Source organism: Furipterus horrens, unplaced genomic scaffold, assembly GCF_987537825.1.
Source record: "Furipterus horrens unplaced genomic scaffold, mFurHor1.1.pri manual_scaffold_11, whole genome shotgun sequence".
NCBI lineage: Eukaryota > Metazoa > Chordata > Mammalia > Chiroptera > Furipteridae > Furipterus > Furipterus horrens.
In genome coordinates, this window is record NW_028327181.1 from 82029770 (window position 1) to 82037090 (window position 7321).

At 48.7% G+C, this 7321-nt stretch overlaps 1 protein-coding gene across 1 annotated transcript in view; it reads right to left on the reverse strand.

Annotated features, from left to right (window-relative positions):
• The window catches only part of MAP3K14 (mitogen-activated protein kinase kinase kinase 14), a 40563-nt gene extending 37911 nt beyond the window's left edge, over nt 1–2652 (reverse strand). The window contains exon 1 of the mRNA XM_090291140.1: nt 2551–2652. The gene's annotated coding sequence lies outside the window, so the exon portion shown is untranslated. The remainder of the gene's footprint in view (nt 1–2550) is intronic.
• Between the last annotated feature and the right edge of the window lie 4669 nt (nt 2653–7321).

Here is a 7321-nt window from a genome sequence, read left to right on the forward strand (position 1 = left end):
AGGGGCTGGCTGGTCCTTAGAGGTCCCCAAATCCACTCACGTGGAATTGTTCCCCTCCCCACCAACTTCACACCAGTGCCATCAAAAGCGCCCATAATACTCAGATGTTTCCAGTTTAACTGAAATACTAAAATGGGGCAAACAGGAAGCATCAGACACAACTGCGGTAGTGACTTATTAATCACGAAAGCAGAATGTTAGTTGCATTTTAACCTTTTGCCAGGAAAAAAAAAACAGCTTTGAGATGATGAAAGCCATTGGTACAAACATGCTGCCTATATGTGTATCAAGCTGACTTTTACTTTTAATTTAGGACTGAATTTGGTTTTCAGATTTCTTAACTATCCACCCAGAAAGACATTCATCAAGTCAGCCACCATGAATCTGTCAGATCTTCATCACTGTAGGCAGGCCTGTTAGAAAAGCTCATCTGCTGTCCATTGAGACAGGAAAAAAATAGGAAATTCAGAGTGACTTCACAGGCCAAAGTGATAAGACACTCTTAAGAGGGTGCCAACAATGAAGAAAACAACCGTGGAAGAAGATTTACCTAATTCACACATCTCTACAGATCTCTCTCACCAGACCCCTGCCAAGATGTACTATTATCATGCACAAAAAAAAAAAAAAAAAAAAAATCACATCAGTTGCCTGGAGTTGGACAACCAATCAGGGCAAGCCTGCTTCTCAACATTAAATGATATACAAACATTCCAAGCATATCACAAAGAAGTCAGTGTTCAACAGGAGAATCAAAATGAGGAAGCAAACCTCCATCTGTTGAGGCGAAACGGCCAACCAGACATTTTTGTTTAATAGATGAAGGCTCATTTGGCAAGGTCTCTTGTCTGCAGTGCCACTCCCACAAACTCTAACAGACAATACCAGGGGCAAAAAAGCCCCTTTAAAACTGCTCCTTATATTCTGAAAACAGAAGATGACCTAGAGTTCAGCAACTTATTGCTGTCTGATTTCACAAAAGTGCTAGGACATATACCTGGATACCTATTTCTAAAACTAAAGTCAGAGACTATTACTTTTATTTTGAGAACCCCTGAGAAGTTCACCACACCCTTCAAAATAAATGAGGATGTCCTGAAGGTATCTGAGAAACTCAGAGGTCTGGCATCGCTGTGCCAAAGGAACTGACTTGGACATCACTTAAAAAACACATCATAAGTGGAGTAAATCCAAACACATTATAAGCAAGACAAGCACCTGACCATCTTTCTCTCACACTAAGAGCATAATTCCACACCAAACACCTCTCCCTCTTTTCTGCATCCAAGGCCCAGAATGAAAATGAGGAGCCTGGAGAAGAGGCCAGTGGCCTAGGCTTGAGTCCTCACCCTTAGTCCTAGCTACTAGGCTTTAGCAAGATACAAACCACTCCTCCCCTCAGGTGCCTTACCTATAAAACAAGACAATACCAACACAAGTCTGAAGGAAAAAGGAGGTTACGGGCACTAAGATACTAAGTAAAAAACACATCACTAATGTTAAGATACCATCTCCTTCTAATCTTTCAGAAGGACCATGTTTCTAGTCAAGGGGTTTTCAACATTTTTCCTGGAATAAACTTCAGACTGCTATTTTGAATTAGGTTCCAGCTCTCATCATTTCATTTCACTTGCTTTTAGAGTTCTTAATCAAGTCTCTGGTGTTCACCGTCTCCATTTAACAAACACTGATTTCTGTTACCTTTACTCCACTCATCCTCTCTCTCACCCATACTCATTTCCCATTCCGTCATTTAGGACTGAGAGCAACATTTTAACTGTAATAAGAAAGGAAACGCTTTTTCTTAAATTACCCAGAACCAAGGAGGCTCCTGAGCAGGTGGGACTCTATGCACTGTGTAAGTGGTCTTTTTCTGCTTAGTGCCCAGTGGCTTCAGGTTGCTAGGGGCCACAATGCAAATACATTTGAGCCGACACATCAAGTCCCAAGTGGAGCGGCCAGAAGAATCACACAGGAGTCAGGGAAGCAGGATGCTGCTGCAAGTGTCCAGCATGCTCCTCTGAATGCCAAGGGCAGGCTCTGATCTCCTCCCCGCCTCGGGATGTGTGAGCCCGAGAACTTCCCAACAAAAGCTAGAGGGCTTCACTGACAGGGCAGGTGCGAGGGCTCACAGACAGGGCGCACTTGTGTTTTATACACCTTCTGCCCCGAGCCGAGGGGAGCCCCTATCCAACGGAGCACCCAGGGACCGGGGCAGGAGGGGCAGGCCTGGCGGTGGGGGCAGCTGAGCACTGGGGAACTGGGATGTTGGGAAGGGGAAGCAGGGCGCCCCCGAGCGCGCTGCTGGTGAGCGTGTCGCCTGCGGGGGTGCGGGGCGAGCGCGGCGTGCGACCGTGGCCCTGGCAGCGTGCGTGAGGGTGCGCCGGCGGTAAGACTCTACGGCCGAAGGCCCGCGCGCGAGTGGACTCATTCGACCGGCCGCGCCGCTGACCCCACTATTCTCGGGCTGTGGGCCAGGCCGCATTCCGGTCCCGGGGTGAGAGGCAACCCATCCCTCCCCGAGACTCCGGGTCCCGCCCAATCACCTACCGGCCGAGCGCCGATCTCCCCAAGCAGCGACTGTCGCGCTCCCCTCGCCCACGATCTCCCGCTGCCGGTCGCCGACCGCTGTGCTCTGGGCCCACGGTAGTCCAGCCCCACGGTCGCCCCGCCCCGGCCTCGGGCCCCACCCCCTTATCGCCTTCCCGGCCACCCCCGGGCCACGCCTCCCCCGGCGGCGGCAAATTCGCCTTGGTTCGCACCTCCTACCTTTGGCCGCACCTCGACCTTTGCCCCGCCCACTTCACCGATATAACCAACGAGCTGGAGCGTGTCAGTTCCGTCGTACGGCCCCTAGCAACCATTGGTTAATGAGGCCTCGCTTCCAGAAATGGGCACTGTTTCCGGACAATGTTTATAGTAAAGACATTGCTGGCCGGACGGATTGACAGAAGGCGGAGGCGGCCGAGGTTTGGTCTAACCACACAGGCGCGCTCAGCTTCTGGCAATTTTTTATGGGTTGAGTTCTTCTGGAAGTTACGGGAAGTAAGAGTCACTGTGCGCATGCGTGGGAACTCCCAGCTTCGGATTTAAGTTACCTTGGAGACGGCGAGGCGCTCTCTCTACTTAGCTAAATTCTGCTCCCTATTTGCCCGAGGCCTTGACAGCTAAGGCAGGTGGGACGGAGGGGTGGGCGCCCGGAAGGTGGTTAGAAACATTTTTATTGAGCACTTACTCTGCGCTCAGTGCTGTAGAGTCCCTGAGCACTAGTAAGACAGGTTCTAGTTCCTGCCCTCGAGAAACTTGGGGAGCCAAGGGCCTACACAGGTCAGACCTATGTGTTGAAACCCAAAACTGATGAGAGCGGGTGGGTGGCATAGTGCGACCCCTTCCCACAACCAGAGAAGCAACGTGGTGCCAGCGCTGCACGAAGCATCTCCTCGGTGTGTTTACAGGTTTCAGAGCCAGAAAGACTATAACTTGATCTATGCATAAAAGGACCTGGAGTCTGAATATGCACCAAGATGTCAACAGTGCTTCTTTCTGAATGTGGGGATGGGCGGCTGGGGGTCCAGGGGACCAGTTAAGGAGAGTATGGATATTTAATATTTGCTTATCTGTATGAGCTTTTATTTTATTTGCAATAAAGAAAAAAATCCAAACTTTATAAGTTTGCAAAATAAAAAAGATATGTCCCCACTTGGCTCCATCAGTGGTCCACAGCAGAAGTGTGATAACTGGCTCTAGAGGTAGGGGTAGGTGTGCCCCACCCAGAGCTGTTTTGGGAATAAGGATCATCTCATCGCTGAAAGTGTTGGAGCAAAGAGCTGCTCAGGACCACTTTTCAGATAACCCTTGGTAGTTCAAAGTCTATTTCTGGAGATCTGCACCCAACAGACATCTGTCTTGTTGGAGAGTAGGGAAGACCATTCATTTAGGCAGGGGTCAAAAATTCACAACCTAAGGGCCTCACCCACTCAGTCATGCTATTGATATCCTTTGTTTGGCTGACCCAATACTTTATTTATTTATTTATTTATTTTAGAGAAGGGAGAGGAGAAAGAGAGAGAAACATTGGTGTTTGAGAGAAACATCCATCAGTTGCCTCTCGTACGCTCCCAGCTGGGCACCTGGCCCTCAACCCAGGCATGTGCCCTGACTGGGAATCAAACCAGCGACCCTTTGGTTCGCAGGCAGGCACTCAGTCCACTGAGCCACACCAGCCAGGGCTGGTTTTTAAAATTTGAATTTGAATGCATTAGGGCAGAGCCTGCAGTTTCTCACAGCCCCTGCCCCTGTTGTCTTACATCTGACATTTAACCTTATGTCATCTGTCTGACCCCTGAAGCATTCCAGGTTGTGGCCCTGATAGAGCCTTGCCTTGGAGCTGAACAGTCTCTGGTGCATAAACTGGCTGTGCCATTGATCAGCTTGCAAGATGGTGGGCCGGAAAGAAGCTGGTGACCCTTATAGCTACTTCCAACTCCAGGATTTTTCATTTTAGTGACTCAGGGAGAGGTGGAGCTTGGCCAGGTGGTAGGTTACAGGTTGGTATCGGCAAGCCTGGATGCAGGGCTTGCCTCTTCTACCACCTGTTTGCCTCTGGGCATACCACTTCTCAGGAAAGACGTGGGCACAGGCCCAGAGTCTGCAGATGCTCCCTGGCTTGCCTTTGCCTTTTCCCTCTGTCACCCTTCCTTCTTTAGGATACCCAGTGCCCACATACTTGACCCAGCTTCCTTGACACTTCCCTGCCTGCGCACATCCGCCCTATCAAGATTATCTGCCTTTATTTATTTTTTAGGATTTTATTTATTTATTTTTAGAGAGAGGGGAAGGGAGGGAGAAAGAGAGGGAGAGATACATCAATGTGTGTCTGCCTCTTGTGCACCCCCAACCTGGGACCTGGCCTGCAACCCAGGCATGTGCCCTGACTGGGGATCGAACCAGTGACCCTTTGGTTCACAGGCCAGTGCTCAATCCACTGTGCCGCACCAGCCAGGGCAAGATTATCTGCCTTTAAATCGACTTGTTAAAACTAATGTGTATTAGTGAGAGAGAGTGAATCGATGACTCAAAAATGCAGCTCTCAAGAAGGAATTTCACAGCAGGCTGTAGAGGAGGAAGAAACCACTACTTACTAGTGAGGAAGGTAATATGGGATAAGAAAGTTCTCCTAATTTCAGCTATTTTTCTCAGGCTTTTCCAAGCCCCACCATGTGTGAGGTGAGGTGAGAAACAGTATAACACCCGTTCTGAGCGAGCACTGTGGAATCTCTAAGCCTCGACATGCTTGCACCTTCTGGAAGGAGAGCTTCAGGGCAAAGTTACTTCCTCCCAGTACAGCCAGTGAAGTCACTGACAACATGAGAAGGCTTCTAGCCCTGAATCACTTGTGCAGCATCGGCTTTGCTTTAAGTAAAACTAAATCGGCATTTACTGAGTGACTCACACCCGGAACAGTGATCCGGGTTCTTGGCACCCAAGGATTTCCACATCCCACCTCCATGGTTCAAGTCTGGAAATAGAAGGGTAAGACTGTGTCCTTCCAAAAAGAATAGCAGCTTCTGTTTTTTGAGAGCTTACAAAAAATAAACCAGACATTTCTAAGTGCTTTTTGTGCATAACCCCAGAATATTCACTCTAGTCCAGGGTTTCCCAAACTGGCACTACTGACATTTTAAATTAGATAAGTTTTTTAGCATGGGTTGGGGCAGCTCTCATGTACATTGTAGGATGGTTAAAAGCATCCCTGGCCTTTGCTCACTAGATGCCGTCACCCCTCCAAACCCAGTTGTGACAACAAAACACGTCTCCAGACATTGCTAAATGTCCCCAAGGGAACAAAATTACCCTCAGTTGAGAACCCTTACAGTCTAACCCCATGGAGTAGGTACTATTACTATCATCCCCACTTCACAAGAGGAGCAAACTGAGGCTCAGAAAGAAGTAACCTTCCAAAGGTCATTTTGCTGTAACAGAAGACCTGAGATTCAAACTAGGTGTGACCCCAGGGTTCCTGCTGTCCTACATACAGGATTCTACAAAGGGGCTTTGGGCCTCAAGGAGCCAATTGCCCATCAGTTCTGTAGAACAGTGACGAAGAGTGAGTGAATATTGTACATCAGTGAGAGAATGCTTTCCTTGGATCAGTTTTCCTTTTCTGTCTCCTTTGGAAGAAAAGAAATTATCTTCTGGTTTTTACTGCCTAAGCACGTTCATGGTGTCCATCCATGTTTAGTGAGAAAGTGACTAGTAAATCATCTGAGTGCTTGTGGACCTCAGGCCCCGAACTCCTGTGAGATCCTGAAGCTACACTTGAGAAGAACTCAGATATGAGGCTGAGTAAGATCAGAGATCACTGGAGGCTGAAGGTGGATGTTCCTGAAGGAGAGGCCATTTTACTTTCCCCATCAGGGGCCTCCTTGAGGCTGCAGCTGTGAAACTGTCACTGTCCTCCATGGCTTGGACCTGCCCCTCTGTTGCCACCCAGTCTGGAATTATATGGAGGGACCAGGGAGGCAGGAGAGAAGATGGATTCAGGCATTGGTATCCTAGAGCTCTCTTCCTACTCTTCAATCAGTGACAATTTCATGTTGGTAACTTGACATCGAAAATGATGGGAGTATTTACACCGTGGAAATGGGCAGAGTATAAACCAGAGCTAACCACCCTCCATCTGGTTGTTAAACATCTACCAGCACACCATTGCATGCAGGGTCTGGGCCCTGACTGTTCCCTGATGTGGGTTAGAAGAAGAGATGCCAATCTCCACAAAGGATGGAGTTGCCAGGGTGGAAGGTCTCTGTGGGCACTTGGAAAAACTGACCTTACTGCAACCAAGTCCTGGACATACTGCCTGACACCTCTCCCAACTTTGAAGCCTTCTTAGGGAGTCCTCGGTTAAGACTTCACTCAAATTCTTCCCATTTTCTGATTGGATATCCCCTTCTAATTCATGTCACTGCCTCCAGTCTCCTCTCCACACCATCCCCAACCTTTGTGGTGGATTTAATCCTCCTAAGAGACCACTTAGGTGATATGTTCCACCCCCAATTTCCCCACAACTCCTCCTCTTTAGCTTCTTCCTCTCAACCTCCAAATGTGACCAAGTCTCTGCAGCCTAAAAACAAACAAATAAAGAAAAAATCCTCCTTCTGTCCTGGCTTTCCCTAACACCGTTGGCCCAACCTCTTTTCCCTCTTCTCAACTCCCAAACGTCTTGGTCCTCTTTGTGTCTGTTTCATCTGCCACTTTCATGTACCCTTTATAGTCTGGTTTCTGCCCACCACTCCTTCTCCCCACGGACACCCACTAATGG